The following is a 16,198-nucleotide window of genomic DNA, read 5'->3' as shown; positions in this document are numbered from 1 at the left end:
CGGACACTGCCTCTGGTGGCCCCGGACATTGCCTTTGGTGCCCTGGACTTCCACATGTGACTTCGTGTGACACCAGGAATACGGTCGGTCACACAGGGACACTTACTCTCCTACAAGCTCCAGCCGGAGAAAGGGGAGCAAGCCGGCGGTGCCCACAGAGCCATGAGTCAGCCGGGCACTGAGCGGCCCGGTCCCACGTAGGCAGCAGCACGCAGGACCACATGGTGGGGGCAGGGTAGCCATGACAACCCCCAAGTCATCGCGAAGTCATTCCTCCACAATGTACAACTGCTCTGTTTATAGGAAGAATGCTGACCATATATTCTGGTTTTCCATGCACAATACTTCACTAGGAAAGAATGCAGAACCCACCAGAACGAGCACACGGTGCACATTTCTTTCAACCAAATCTCTTCCCAGTCCTTGGAGGGCCTGACGGATGGGGCTCCAGGGCTCTCCCCAAAAGCGGAAAAGGCGGAGATAGCCCCAGCCATGGGTGCACCACCCCAGGAGGGTCTCCCCAGGGCAAAGTGTGGGCTCTCCCTCCCAGACCGGCTCCACGGGACAGAAAGCGTGTGCGCCGTGCCAGGTACGGTCCACAGTGTGTACTCGGGCCAAGCCGCACAGCACGCTCACCCGTCACAATGAGACTCCCACCGGGGGCGAGGCCCAGAGCCAGAGCCTTGCTTCTTGCCCACGAGGCCACAGGCTCTTCTTCGTGACGGGGCTGAGCTTGGGCTCTCCGGGCAAAGACGCACACTCACTCATTTCCTTGCAACACCAAGTTCAATTTTAGGAGGGAAAGATAAGTTTCAGATACTAAAAATAATCTTCTGGAGCTTTTCAAGGAAAAGCAGTGGCTCTGCAGTGGGAGAGATGCATCCGTTCCTGACTCCGTGTTTGACGGGTGCGGTGGTCATGTCATGGATATTCCACACGTGGCCCGTAATTTCCGGCGACCTGCAAATCCAGATGGTGCCCGGCTTAGACTCTGCATCTGAGAAAAATGAATTGGAACATCTTAAAACTTTTCTTTTTTTTAATATGAGACATGCATTCTGGAAACCCGCACCAATCCAGTGTCCCCACTGAGGGATCACAAAGTATGCGCCCGGGCAGGACAGCCCTGGTCCAGAATCCACACAGGCCAGCTCCCTGGACACATCTGGCACCCCACCCCCCACAGCCACCCCTGCCCTCAGCCAAGGGGTCACCCGGCCCCACAAGCACATGCGGATCCCACCAGAGGTGAACGTGCTGCCTCCCTTCTCTGCTCGACACACGGGGGACGTGCCGCTCTCCGTATGGCCTTCGTGCATGCCCTCCCGCTGCTGCACATTCATGTGGGGGCCTTTAACAAAAATCCCCTGCCGCTGCTGCTGTTTGAAAGGAAACCTGCCTGGGGCTGAAGTCGCAGCCCCCAGGGCCCCTCTGGTGGGGTCCAACGGCTCTCCTTCGGCCCCTCAGTCCCCGGGCCCTCAGGCCTGGTGCCACAAGGGACACCGCCACAGCCTCCACTGAGCTGGCAGCAGGAACCTCAGTTCCCTCCCCGCGGCCATGGGAGTGGGAGCCACGACCCGTGGGACCCCTCCTTCCCCCAGTCCTGTTCTGGCAGTTCTTTTACCACGACGAGGGAGGGACAAGGTGGCTGTAGGATTCCATCCATGAGCAGGCCCGGCTGGCGCCCCCCGCCCCCGCCAACATGCTCCCCTACCCAGAGTGGGGACAGAGCTTATCTGAAAGCCACCATGCGTGTTTAACAAGACACGCACGGGGTCTGTGGGAAGCAAGAGGAAAACGTGACAGAGGGTAGGACAAACGTGAGGGGAAGAGGGTCACCCCTCTTGGATGGAGACAGCCTGAGCGTTAGGCTACCTCCTACAATTGTATCCAACTCTACCCCATCCAACTGTTCGAACGCCGACAGTATTTTCCGTGGGGTTGTTCGAGGCCCCGCAAAACGACCTTTCCGTTCAAATGAAATGCTGCTGGGTAATGACGCCCAGGGAACCCACTGATGCGCCAGCCGCCACGCCGTGGGCAGCCCGGTGCCGGAGAGCGCGCCCCCTCGGCAAGGCCACGTGGATCCAGACAGAGCCCCCGGGAGACAGGTGGGCTGCAGAGTACGAGAAAGCGCAGGGAGACGATGGGACGTCCCCTCCTTGGCGGTGCCGTACTGAGGAACAAAGCTTAGGAGGAACAGAAGTCCGGCTTCCCCTTCCCCCGGAACAGCTTCCAGCGGGAGAGCGCTGTAGACGGGACAACGAAACCATCGAATCCTACGGGGGCGGGGCGCCTGGGCGGCTCAGTGGATTAGGCCTCTGCCTTCGGCTCAGGTCATGATCTCAGGGTCCTGGGATCGAGCCCCGCATCGGGCTCTCTGCTCATCAGGGAGCCTGCTTCCCCCTCTGTCTCTGCCTGCCTCTCTGCCTACTTGTGATCTCTGTCAGTCAAATAAATAAATAAAATCTTTAAACAAAACAAAACAAAAAACCCTAAGGGGGAAACCGCACAAGGATTCACAACACGGTCCTGGGCAGGAAGGACGAGTCTGGGGAGCAGCAGACACGTCGTATCCGAGGACACTAACTAGGACATGTGACGGGCACACCCCACGAATGTCCGCGTCACACACACAGGCCTCGGGTGCCACACGAGCACGCCTGTGTGCACGTCCTCACGGGTACCGGGAACTCTCACACAGAGGAACAAGGATCACCCGCCACCAACAGGATCCTGCTGCCGGACAGAGCAAGGCTCCAGTCCCTTCCCCAAGCACGAGTGCGCACGAGTCAGCACGGCTATCGACGCGGACAAGGACAGGAAAGCAGGGAGCCTGCAGCTGTATCAAGGACTCGCGACCCCACTCCGGCTGTTCTTGACCTGCTGGACCGACCAGGACGCAGAGCCGGCAGGGGTCTGGGCGAGGGGACAAGCCTGAGGCCATGGGGGTGCCACCGCGTGCCGTGGGCCAGCTCTCTGGTCCTATCCCTCCTCGTTTACGAGGCACCGTCCTCTCTGTGGAGCTCCCTGCGGTGAGCTGACTTACTTTCACACACGGCGGCTGAGACACACGCTGCGGTGTTTACGGGCACAAGTCCTGGGGGTGTGGGTGACGCTGCCCAGCACCGAAAGTGCTCACCGTGGGTGCCGCTCCAGGGGATCAGGGGACAGGGACAGTCTCCTGGTGGGGGAGGCCCCCACCCCATCCCCAAGATACAGACAGGGAAACCAAGGCCCAGGGAGGCGGGGCTGCCACGCAGGGGTGCAGGGCAGGGTGCGGCAGAGCCTGGTGTGGAGTCCAGCACGTGACGCACGCCATGCTTACTACGGGCTGTGCTGGTGAGGCTGGCACTCACGGACCTCCACCATCCTGCCACCAAGCCGGAGGTGGAGTGTGCTTGCCGAAGCATTCTGACTGGGAGCAGACCGCAGGGCGGGCCCGACGCGGGAGAGCAGGACCGTGACCGCAGATGTGGTGGGGCTGCTGTGTCCCCAACAGACCGTCCCGTGGACCACAGGAAGGTCCCGGGGGCTGAGAGGCAGCCTGAAGTCCGGAGCTCCCGGGGGCTCTGCAGATCCCGTCTCCCTCCCGAGCAAAGCCGCAGAACCCACGGCCAACCATGACCCTGCTCTCTGCATGGAACATTGCTCCCCAACGAGGCCGCGGGGACGGCAAGCCGCACTCGACCATTTCCAGGAAGTTATTTGAAGCAAGTCATAAAAGTTGGGAGTACCCCCCTTCTCTGGGTTCCGGCTCTGGAGTCGTTCCAAACGCACTCCCCACACCCTTGGCGGAGGTTCAGGGGGATTTTTCCCTCTAGTTGAACCAGAGAATCAATGGGGTGTTTGTCCCGCAGATGAGGTGGGGGGTCCTGGGTCACTGAGGGCGCTGTGGAGGTCACTTGGGGGGGCAGCGCCTGGGGAGGTCATGGCCTCGGCTCCCCAGCAGCTGGAGTAAGTCAGTAACCAATGTCTCCTGGCTCCTGGGTCCTTCCATTCAGGGGAGCTCCCTGGAACCCCCCCTGGACCCACCTCCAGACCACCCCCAGGGTCTCCAAGAGTGCTAAGGGGGGGCCACTGGGGACATGCTAGGGGCCTTGGGGGGAGTGGCTCAGCGAATGGCAGGGAACACAGGGGCCCACTCTGCAGACAACTGGTCCACCCCCGCCCTCGCCTAGCACACACGACCCCTAGGCCGAGAGAGGAGCGCTCACTCGCACATCGGGAATCTCCTCCCAGAAGAGAGACCCAGCACCCAGCTCTGGGGAGTCAGCGCGTGTGAGCGTTCGCGGGAAAGGAGGCCCGGACAGCCCAGCTGGGACGTCCCCTGCAGCCCCCAGGTGAGGAAACCACTGCTTGCACTACCCCCCGCTCCGCTACGACCGTGCCGTGCGCGGCCGTCAGCAGGCCTTCAGAAAACGTGAAGTCGAGGACAGTACGACGGTGGGGCGCAAACAGGCACTCGAGGTGGGCCGTGGACGCAGCCCTTCCCCCCGGGAGCCACCCTGGCAGCAACATCCCCCCAGCGCTCAGTTCCCCAGAGCAGCGGGTGGCCGCTTCGGCTCCTGCAGACCCTCCCAGCTGGCCCTTCCAGGCCCCCCACACCTCCCGAGCATCTCCACGGTGTGGCTGGGCACATGGGGGACAGAGGACAGCTGGTCACACTGGGGCCGTGGAGGGGCCGGAAGCAGAGGGGCTGGGACGGGGGAGAGGGAGGGACGCCACGAAGGGGCCTGGAGAGTGTCCAAGAACGGGGGGGGGGGGGGTGGGGGGGTGTGCTTCGGCCGTGCCCAGGGGAGGGAGAGGAGCTGCCCCGGCAGGCGGATGTGCCCCAGGCGAGGCCCCGGGGAGGACAGGGCAGCCCCAGCCAGTCCCCCTCCCCCGGCCTGCAGCGGGGCAGCCGCCGCCCCCTCCCCTGCCGTCCTCTGCTTCCAGTGCTTCCTGTCCCGTTGGAAGTTCACTGCAGACGGTAAACATTTCATGTCCGCCCGCGAGGCTCCCGTACAGATGACCTCAACACGACGTGGAAACACCTTCCGCTCCTCACTGCAGCACGGGAGCGGGGAAGATAAGTTCACGGGGCGGTCAGAGGACAAGCTTTTGGCCAAACACTGTGCCTTGAACTGGACGATGATAAACCGAGGCCCTGTGCCCCTCCTTCCCCGGGACGCACTCAGAGTGTGGAAGATGACATCACCGGGGCAAGGAAGCCGGGCGGCCGCAGACGGGCTTCTGTTTCAATCCCGGCTGGCCGGGGTTGCCACGCAGCCCCCACCGAACCCTTCCCCCGAAGGCAACGCTGCGGTTGTCAGTCCAGACCCCCTGCCGAGCTGGGGGACCCGGGGAAGGTGACTTTCCCTCTCTGGTCCTTGCTTTCCCTTTCTGTGAACTGGAGGTCAGAACAGAACCCACTGTGCAGAATGTCACAGCGCCGTGAGGTGATACCTCACGTGAGGTGAAATGTGCCCCCCCCCGCCCCCAGAAAGGCTGTCAGTCGGCATCTGGGAGACGCAGTACGCTCCCTGAGCTCACAAGCGGGCCGTGGCACCCAACACACAGCGCACCGTTCAGATTACTACTCAAAGCAGCGCTTCGGGTACGCAGGGGCTGCTGACACGTCAGCGGGGTGCGTGCTGAGCCCCAGAGCAAACCCTGTGCACCCCCAGAGCAACAGGCCCCAAGACTAATAAAAGAACCACCTCGGGGGTCTCTGCATCCAGGGAGAAAGCGTAGTGCGTCCATGCGCGGCTGCAGCCGCCAGCCTGAGTGGGGTCCGCCAACGAGTGGGCGGTGCACAGGGGCAGGGGCCCCTCCGGTTCTCCCCTGGACCCGCCAGTCTCCCAACAAAGTTCACACCCGAGAACAGCTGCCTCATAAATGCGGTTTTCATTAATTTCCTGGAAAAGGGAGTTCTCGTTTCCACAAAACGGGTCTTGGGAGACTCAGGGAAGAAAGCCCGAGCGTGGCTCTGGAGCCCCCGCGGTACCTAGCACGCGGGTCTCTGCTCGTCCTGTCCCACTGGGTTCATCTCTCCAGCCTGCAGGCCCGGCCCCGGGCAGGAGCCGAGTGAGCGGATGCGTGGGAGCCCGAGGCCGGGCAGCTGGAGGATATGGGGGCGCGGAGGAGCCCCGGGGGACAGAAGTCCTGTCCCTCCTCTACAATGGGTTGCAAGCTTTCCCCAGCGTCCATCCGAGGGAGCGGACTGCTACGGCCCAGGAGGCCGGGGAGGGAGCATCTCAGCCCCTGCCACAAACCTACGGTGTCTGGACGGACACCGAGTCTGGCTGGTTCCAAGAGCCCAGAGTTGCTGATTTTCTCCAGGCTTCCACAAGCCTCTAATAAAGGAGAGAAGAGCAGGGGTCGTTTCCAGTGTGAGGCCAGGGCGTGGGTGTGATGAAGTCATGCGCCTGTGCTGCTGAGACCCGGACCTGCGGGCAGCAGCCCAGTGCAGCCCCCGTGAGCCAGGGCTGGCCCCGCACACACAGGAGGCCGGGCCGCGCCACAGAGGTGGAGGGCGACGGGCCTCGGGCTGACTGACTCCACGCAGTGGGGCCGGGGCCCAGGTCCCTCTTCCTCCCCAGCAACTCAGAAACACTGAACGGTGACAGACCCCGCAGGACAGCAGAGCCGCACACGGACACGGAGCCAGACCCCCCCCCCCAACTGACCGCATGACCCAGGGCTGCCCGCAGACCCCACCTGCCTCAGGCTCCCCCACCGTCAAGTGAGACGCGTCTCATGGGAGCGCCGCACGTTAGATGGGCTAAAACCCGCAGGTTTTCAAGAGCAGCCGAGGCACGTAGCAAGACCTCCGAAAGTCTTATTTAAGTGGAGAAAAGGGGCGCCTGGGTGGCTCAGTCGGTTAAGCCTCTGCCTTCAGCTCAGGTCATGATCCCAGGGTCCTGGGATCGAGCCCCGTGTCGGGCTCTCTGCTCAGCAGGGAGCCTGCTTCCCCGCCCCCGCCCCGCCTGCCTCTCTGCCTGCTTGTGATCTCTGTCTGTCAAATAAATAAATAAGTAAATAACTGGAGAAAATGCAGGAGAAAGGAAGCCGGACTTCGGAGGAGGAAGGCTCCCCAGCCCCAGAGGCCAGGCCGCTCATCCACAGAGGGCGAGTGGGATTCCCAGGGGCAAGCAGGGCCTGCCTGGCTGCCCAGCTACGGGCCGGCCCCTCCGTGGACAGGGCAGCAGCTCTCGCTCCTGGGGAGGAGGGAAAAGGGCCCCGAAGCCCCCCCCCCCCAGGCCACCAGTCAGCCACAGAACCGCACAGGCATCTCTGGAGCTTCAGACCGGCTGCCCAGTGACTTCCTGGCCTGCACGTCCCCGTCCCAGCTTCAAACCTCGGAAGAGATTCCTGCTGCGGGAACCAGGACAGATGCTAACATGGCACTTGTCCCTGCCCCAGGACGGTCCTGTCCTCAGACTCACCGAGCTCGGTGGGTCCGATCCAGTCCAAGAGGCTGAGTCCAGGGGCGGGGCTCCGAGCCAGCTCACCCCACGCCAGTGCCTGCCGGCCAGCTCTGCCCCCAACCTCTTCTGCTGCACTGGGGTCCAAAGCCAGCTCGCTTTGGCTGTTTGGGGACTTTTTAACACTTTGTTTAAAAAGCGTAAAGTATTTCAAACACACCAGCAAGTACAGAGCAGCACAGGCCACCAGAGCTCCGAGAAGGGACGGGGACGCCCAGGTCGGTGGCCACAGGACAGACGTACAGAAAGACACACAGAAGGCACGAAGACCTGCACCCCAACCTCAGTTTGCCTCAACCTACGCACTCTGGGGAGCTGCCGGGCCGCCCTACCCACAGGTCAGTACCGGCGTGCCGGAGGGACACTTAACAAAACTCAACATACGTGACGTTCCTGAGAAGTCAGAGCTTCCGGAGTCGGGCGCTGGGACAGGTCTGTTCACATGGCGGCCACTGTTCCACCCCATGAAGGAAGGAAGCTCTGACACCACAGCGCCAGTGACCGTCAAGCACGGTGGGAGTCGGACACAGAGGCCGGCTTGGTGCTGCTTATGACCATGTGAGACGTCCGGAACCAGCAAGTCCCCGCACACAGATGCACGTTCGTGGCTTCCAGGGGCCCTCGGGGAGGGGCAAGGGGCATGGGGCTAGCAGGCCTGGGTTTGTATCTGGGGCGACAGAGTGCTTTGGAACGGACAGAGGTAGTGGCTACAGATCACTATGAACACACCAAGTGCCCCTAAACCGCGCGCCCGAAGGAGGAGTCCCACCGGGAAAAGCAGGAGCATAGGAAGCCGGCCCCCGAGAACATGACTATGGACGGAGTCCTCAGGGGCACACAGGGGACCGTCCACAGCTGAAACCACTGGCGGCAAGGGAGCGGGTACCCAGACCTCCCCGACCCCCGCCGTCACGCTGGTGGGGCGTCTGGGGCGCAGAGGAGCCATCACCGGGCGGGGGCCATGTGAAGGACAGCCCCGGAAGGGAGAGCAGGTGACCTCCTCCAAGTAACAGCAGAGGCACACGGGAGAGCCCAGACCAGCAGGCGCCCCCTGCACACCTCCTGGATCCCACTCCCTTCCCAGAGACCACCTCACTCTCGCATCTGGCGGGGAGAGGATGCGCCCCAGGCCCGGGGCCTCACACCCCGAGCCCGTGGCTAGTGCTGCTTTGCGCCCCGCTCTGTGGGCATGATCGAGAGAGAGTTTGAGGGGGGTCCGGGGTCATCAAAGGGTCCCCTGAGGAGGGAGGCTGGGGTCAGAGACAGGAGCCCGTGAGCAGGAGAGAAGCTGCCAGCTTGACGCTGGAGGAGGGCCCGGGCCAAGGAGGCGGCACCTCCAGCAGCGGGAAGGGAAGCGACGTCCTCCCCAGAAGGAACCAGCTCTGGCCACACCGCGACTCGTCCCGGACGCTGCCTGCGGACTTCAGCCCTCCAGGACTGTAAGACACTGAATGTGGGGTCTGAAGCCCTTGGGTTTGGGGTGGCTTATTTCAGCGAGTCCGGTTGTCACGGAACAAGCATGGGTGACCGGTCCCTCTGCCACAGCGGTGTCCCGTCCACCCACACGGACGCACATCACCCACCCAACCTCCTGCTGCGTTGGACCCTGCCACGTGGACACAGGGCACCTCTGTCCGTCGCCTGCGATGCGCGCTCTCCACGCCTGGGGACTGAACAGCGCGGTCCTCCTGCCCGTCCTCCCTGCTCTGAAAGCGGCGCTTCTCTGGACTCGTGTGCTCTGGGATACGTTCATTTAGCAAATGCTTCCGATGCAGCTGTGCGCTCTGCCAATCCCGGGGAACACAGCTCGCTCCAAACACAGCTGGGCCACCACCCACAGCCCCCGGGACACAGGCTGTGGGGGTCCCCTGGCCGGCCGTGAGGAGGAAGCCCCCTCTTCTCCATCCCCACGCACATCCCCTGTGCCCCACAAGAAGCCCTGCCCACCTGTCCCCTCCAGGGGCAGCTGAGCCCCTTCCGCGTGCCCTGAGCAAGTGAGGCAGAAGCTGACCCACGGCTTAGAACCTGTTCTTGCCCTCGGGCCCCTTCCCCAATCTCAAGACACGAGGAAGGCCATATTGGGCAGACGTGTCCACACTCGTCAGACCAGGAGCATCTCCAGGCAGGGCGCTCGGTGCCGTGGCGACCCACCGCACGGCTGGGAGGCGGTGCCATCGCAGGGGCCAGGCGGGGCGCCCCTGCACCCCTCTTCCCAGCGGCACTCCCGTCGTCCTCACAGGGAGGTTAACGTGTCCGCCTTTTACGCACGAGGAGCTGGCCTCCGGGAGGAGAGCCCGAGGTGGGCAGAGCACTTCCTGCCTCTCCGCAGGCTTCCGCTGCATGAACTCGCACCTCGCCGTGGGGCGGTCCCCTGCCCCCGCAAGTCACCTGGGTTTGTTTCCTATTGGGAAACCCCTAGGAGAGAAACCAGTCTCTTCTGCAGCCTGGACCCCAGCCACTGGCTCTGATGCGCTTGGAATAAACAAGACTCGATTTCAGCGGTGAAATAGTTCCTTCCTTTCTCTAGAAAGTAGCTCCGAGCCCCGCCAAGGGCTGGACGGGGACTCGCTGCTAGCGGGGCCCCTTCAGGGAATGACAGCCCCGGAGCTCCCGCCTCAGGGACGTGGACAGTCTGACTGCCTCCTCACCCGGCTCAGACCCTCTCAGGAAACAGGGGGCTCGCTCAGGTCAAGATCTCTCAAGGAGGGCTTCTTTGCAAAGGGAGCATTTACAGCGTGTGCGTGAAGGGGACCCCAGGCATAGTGCAGTGACCAGGGGCCACCGTCCCAGGCCCCGAGGGGGAGGGGAGGCTGAGCTTCAGACCCCGCCTTGAGGGGAGCAGCCTGACAAGGCCCCACGGTGGTCACACACCCTGCCTGACGCTCGTCCTCTCCCTTCCCCTGACGCCCACCCTTTGGTGGAGCCCAACCTGAGGTCAGAAGCCAAGGTCGTCTACCCAGGGCCACCTCCCAGAGCCGAGAGCAGAGCCGAGAAGCCGGGACCGGGGGTGTGGAGGACAGTGTGGAAGGGCGCCCCACAGGGTGGGCTGGGGGGAGACAACTGTGCTTCCTCGTAAACCAAATACGGTCACCCCAGGACCCAGCAACCCCACTCCCGGGCACCCACGGCGAGGAACTGGAAACGGATCCAGACGGAAACGTGTGCCGTCCCACGTGCGTCTACAGCAGCCAAAAGGCTCCAACTACCACAGTGTTACCTGCGGATGAAAGCGTGACCCCGACGTGGCACGTCCATCCACACACGGAGCCGGACCCGGCCGCGCGAGGGAGCGGCACCGGCACTGGCCGGGCTACGACACAGAGGGACCTGCAAAGCGCGGGGAAAGCAGCGGACGCAAAAGGACAAGCGCTAGGTGACACCACGCGCAAGAAGTGTCCAGAAAAGTCAAACTGCCAGAGCTGAAAGCAGACGGGAGGCCCAGGGGAGGGTGAGGGGGTTAGTGCCCTGTCCCGGAGCTTCTGCCGGGACCGCCGAACAGCCTGGAAACGTGCGAGGAGGACGGCCGCACGGCCCGGTGCGATGGACGCCCCTGAACCATGTGCTCAACCGGATGAATTGTTCCGTCTGTGAACGTTTCTCAATAAAGCTGCTTATTTTTTTAAAAGGTTTTATTTAGGGGCACCTGGGTGGCTCAGTGGGTTAATGCCTCTGTGTTTGGCTCAGGTCATGATCCCAGGGTCCTGAGATCGAGCCCCACGTCGGGCTCTCTGCTCCGCGGGGACCCTGCTTCCCCACTGTGGCCCAGAGAGACATTTCACTCATGCGCCTTGACTGGTCCACAGACTGCCACCATGCCTTTTCTGAGACCCTCGTCGGGCTTGGTTCTGGGCGCAGTAGGCCTGGCAGCTGCTCCCGGCGCCCACACGAGATGCTGTGAAAGGTTCTCGGAGAGGCCAGGGCCCGAAGCAGACTTCTTCCCGTGAACTCATCAAGAGGCACAGCTGCAGAACCAGCTTCCGCGACGGCAGGGACCACACTGCTGTCCTCTTCGTGGGTCCTGGGTCCCCGTGCAGGGCCTGACACCCAGGAGGGGCTCGGGTTCCACTGCCAGGACGAACGAGAAGTGCGCCCCCAGCGCCGGCTGTGAGCGCAGGAGCCGGGCGCACAGCACAGGCTTCTGGCCGAGATCACCTTGCACTCCTCCCCATCCTCCGGCCCTCACTTCTGTTTTGCTTTGTTTGAACCTCTTCTTACTGTGGTAAAATACACATAACGTAAAACTTACCATCGTAACCACTTTAAAATGGACAATTCAGGCGCGCGGCCGATTCACAAAGTCGGGCCGTAACCGTCATCGCTATCGTGTTCCAGGACGTTTGGCTCTGACTTTTTCCAGTGTATTCACACTCCAGGGCTTTACTCCGAGTGTCTCCTGCAAGCTGCCTCGGATCCTCACGGAATGAGGCAAGACTTCGGTTAAGAAAATGCCTGCAGAGCAAGGGTGCACCGTAGGCTCTCAAACCTGCACCAGCCGAGTACGTGCAGCCAGTGGAGGGGAGCCGAGGGCTTCTGGGGCAGCCTCCAGCTGGCCACGCAGCCCTCCCTAAGCCCTGGCAACTCACCGTCTCCACCCGTGGGTGCCACAGGACTCACGGTGCCGGTGCGCCAAGCCCTCGGTGGGTGCCAGAGCTCCCGGGGCTGCCGCAGACCGCGGGCTGTTTCCCTGGGTTACACACCAAAGTTTTGTCCCCTTGGCTCCGCAGACAGGCGCTGTGTAATACAAAATGACCGACGCCAGGAGGAACCGGCCAGGAGCCCGCATCTTGGAAAGGCCGAGGGTCGGCTCCCAGCCCCCCATGCCCCATCGTGTGGGTGGGCGGGAGGGGGCTGCTCTGAGGAGACCCCCTCTGAAGCCAGCCAGCAGCTGCCTGAAGGCCGGCCTGCGAGCCGAGGGAGGCTGTGGCCTCTCTTTGCCGTTGTTCGCCTCTGGGGCATCTCTGCCCAGCCCTGAGTGGAAACATCTGTGCAAGTCTGGCTTTGTCAAGGCTTTGTGCAAGGCTGGGATTGGAACACAGTGATTTCGGCCTGTGTGCAGCTCGGGGTTGCCATCTGGTCAGCACATCTTGGGCCGTCCTTGGCAGCTCTGCATAGAAATGTCTTAGACAAGAGGTCCCAGCTTTGCCTTCTCCTGTGACACATGGCAACCCAGGCTGGCTCCCTGGAGGAGGAGGCAGAAGTGGGGCTGGGGGGTGGGTGGCAATAGGAGAGTGGAGATGGAGGTGGCTCCTGGCCCTCTCGGCCCTAGAAGCCTTATTTTATCTGTGACTTGACCATTGTAACTGGACCCCCATCCTGTCAGGAGTGCCCGTGAGGCCTCGGGAAGCATGAAAGGGAGCCCCCGGCCTACCACACCCTTCTCCTGCCCCTAGACAGGCTCCGCCAATCCAGGCTGAAGGTCCAGTGAGCCAGAGCATCTGGACAGCGTCTGTCCCACTGCCTGGGGGACTCGGGGAAGGCAACAGGGGCACTCTGCAGCCATCTGGTCCGTCCACGGTGGTACCAGGCTGTGTCTCCAGGCACTGCAGCAGACCCGGGGGTGAGGGAGCCACTCGGGACCCTGTCCTGAGCCAAGTACGAGGAGTTCCTGTCTGGGCTCGCGTGAACACTCAGCACTGCTGGCTCCCTCTCTGGGCCTCTCAGGCGGGTCACTCAGCTCCACACAACCTCGTCCCGTGGCACAGCCAGAGGCTGGGGGCAGGGGGCGCTCAGGACAGTGGGAGCCAGTCCACTCACTCCTGGCAGGAAGAGGCGCACACCAAGTGTCCGCTGAGGGGACCTGCCCACTTTACACGAGGCCCGGTGCCCGCGCACGACGAGGCCCCAAGCAGGAGGGCTGAGAAGGAGGTGTTCCCGCTGCAAATGTGCACAGGGCCCGGAGCCAGCCCTCAGCACCAAAATACAGGGGCGGGGGGCAAGGGCAGCGACACCCGAGGACACCCACCGGCTCGCTCTCCAAAACCTCCCTGAGTCATGGAAGGGGCAGGGCGGGGCGTGCTCTCCAGTAAGACAGGTCAGAGGCCGACTGTGGCCCGTGCGTAAGGACGCTCCCTGTCCCCTTCCTTTAACCAGAGGAATGCCAACGTGTGTGCAGGTGAAGGGTCCTGATGTCCGCAGGATGGCCGCTTCTCTCAACCGGTTATCAGGCCAGGAAGGAGGAGGGGGAGGAGGAGGGGGAGAGGGAGGGGGAGACGAGGGGAGAGGAGGGGAACGGGAAGGGGAGAAATTTTGTTTGAAACGTGGACTGTTGACAACTCTCAGGATAAAGGACAACTGGGGTTTGGGGGAGCGGAGAAGGCGTCCAGAAAGGAGGGAAAGCAGGACCCGGGCCCAAAGGAGTGCTCGGGAAAGCTGCTGCAGACCGCCCCTCTCTGGGGCCTGGGCAAGGGGGGCAACGGGGGGCAGAGCAGGCACGAGCACGGGACACCCAAAGACACTGGGTCCAACGTGAGTGGGGTTCTGGGGAACACCTGCTGGACAAACCAGTCTCCATCGGAGATGGTCACACCGATTTCATGGATGAGCACGGCTTCCCTGCAGAACGACAAGGGTGTAGGAGGGTTCGGAACCTGGGCCTGGAATCAGAGAGCGACAGCACAGAGCAGAGCTCAGGAAACCAGCAAACCCTCAGATCTGCTCAGACGCGGTCCCCAGGTTAGGACCAGCACCGCCATGGCACACAAACACAAGGACATGCCAGCCCCGAGCCTGGCCCAGATGGGACCCAGAGTCCCCCCACCAGAGCCTCCTCGGGGGGGCCCGGGGCCCTGACGACCCTACCCGATACAGACCCCTGCCATCCCAGCCCAGAGCCGGGGGCCGGGCCCCTACACTCAGGTCTGTGTCTTGGTTGTTAAGCTCCCAGAGCAGTGACCTCATCGGCACAGAGACCAGCTCTGGTTCTGCAGGAGCCAGAGCAGAAAAAGAGGGACGAGGACCAGCCAGTGGACGGTGCCTGCGGGGACCCCACAAGTAGGGAGGAAGCTGAGGCTCAGGGAGCGGGAATGGCCCTCATCACCTACCCCTGCACCATTGGTGAAATCTGCAGGCAGAGCAGGGTCAGACAGACCCGGGTGTGAGACCAGAATCCCTCTTCCTGGCTGTGTGCCCTGGGCAGGTCGCCCAGCATCTCTGAGCCCAATGGCTGCTCTGTAAAACGGGCTTGCCTATGGCACCCACTAGAGAGGCCCATGGGAGCCACCGGCGAGCACTCAGAGCAGTACATTACACGAGTCTACTTCCTTGTCTGTCCATGTCCTGGGGCCGCTGTAGCAGAGACCACACACCAGGGGCTCACGACGACAGAAGGCGATCCTCTCCCAGCTCTAGAGGCTCAAGGTGATGCTGGGCCCTGCTCCCTCTGCTAGCTCCAGAAGTTCCTAGGGGCCCGTGGTCCCAGGCCTGCAGCCTCTGCCGCTCTGCACATGGCTCTACCCTGTCTCGCCTCTTCTTCAAGGACGCCTGTCATTGGACTGTGGCTACCCTACATCCAAGCTGACCTTAAAACCCTGAATCAGTTACATCTGCAAAGACCCTAGTCCCCAAAAAAGCCACATTCTTTTTCTCCCTCCGCTAACACTTTAATTTTTTTAAGTCATCTTTACATCTAATACGGGGCTCGAACTCACGACCCTGAGATCAAGAGTCACAGAATCTACTCACTGAGCCAGTCAGAAGCCCCAGTAAAGCCACTTTCTGAGGTTCTAGGTGGACAAGAAAGGGGGGTTGTTCAACCCGCTACACTTAGACTTACACATCAGGATAGCTACAACATCTCCAAATTTCATTTCTGGACAATAAGGGTCGCTTAAATACACCGGCTAGGAAAAGGGGTCTGAGCGGGTCACGGCGGGGAGGCAAGGAAGAGGCAAAGCTCCCGCAGGTCCAAGTTTACCTAAACCTAGAGAGAAACGCGGGGACGTTTTAGCCCTTCTGAGGGAAAAGACGGCAGAATGACTCCCCCATTAATAGTTCAAACTCTGAAAAGCCACTCTCAACCAAGCCCGGCGATCAGGGCGCAGGGGCCACCCTCCCGCGGGGCGCGGGGGCCGCCCTCCTCAGAGCACCGCCCGTGAGGCCCCCCAGCAGCCCAACAGCAGGCCCCAGGCTGTGACGGGTCGGTCCCTTGACGCCGAGGCCCACGGTGACACAGTGCAAGGCAGACGGAAGCTCCTGCCTCTCGACCGTCCTAAGGAAAAAGCCGCTTCTGGAAACGGACGGGCGGGGAGCTGTGCACGAGACGTTCTCGTGGTGCCGCTGAGAAGCACCTAAGCACTCGGCTGCGGGAAACGTCTGCCCGGCACAGCAGCCCACGGGCCTTCACAGGGACACAGAGAACAGCGGGGTCTGCTCACGGAGGAATGTCACCTGAGGAACGGGGGAACAACGGGGTCCACCGCGGCCACCAGAGTGACACGGGCAGGAAAGAGCCACCCGGAAGGGACAGCGGGAATGCCGGTGCAAACGATTTTAGGCATAAAAACAGACGTAAATAAAAACCATCTGGAGAGAGGCCATATCGGCGTGTGGCGGGGACGCAGGGCGCCTGGCCACACCAGTGGTTCCCGACCCGCCCCAAACACCTGCAGAGGCGACTACTGTTAAAATCGCAGCCGTGCGCAGGCGCTCTTGCCCGAACGCTCTGCAGAGACTCAAGCCGACAGGCCACTTAGGTCAGCAAGAACACAGGCAAACCTGCGGCCAACCAGGGA

General features: G+C 62.3%; 1 long non-coding RNA gene across 2 annotated transcripts in view; it reads right to left on the bottom strand.

Annotated features, from left to right (window-relative positions):
- Window positions 1–298: 298 nt before the first annotated feature.
- Window positions 299–16,198, bottom strand: part of LOC116571043 — a 30,788-nt gene continuing 14,888 nt past the window's right edge. Inside the window, exon 3 of one of the 2 annotated variants that reach the window (XR_004277665.1) lies at window positions 299–997. This is a non-coding gene — a long non-coding RNA (uncharacterized LOC116571043). Of the gene's footprint in view, window positions 998–12,333; window positions 14,022–16,198 lie in introns of those variants that run through there. The other variant, XR_004277666.1, reaches the window with a different exon arrangement.

The sequence above is a fragment of the Mustela erminea genome, chromosome 12 (genome assembly GCF_009829155.1).
Source record: "Mustela erminea isolate mMusErm1 chromosome 12, mMusErm1.Pri, whole genome shotgun sequence".
NCBI lineage: Eukaryota > Metazoa > Chordata > Mammalia > Carnivora > Mustelidae > Mustela > Mustela erminea.
Note: the sequence above shows the minus strand (reverse complement) of the source record. Positions and strands in the feature narration are given on the sequence as shown.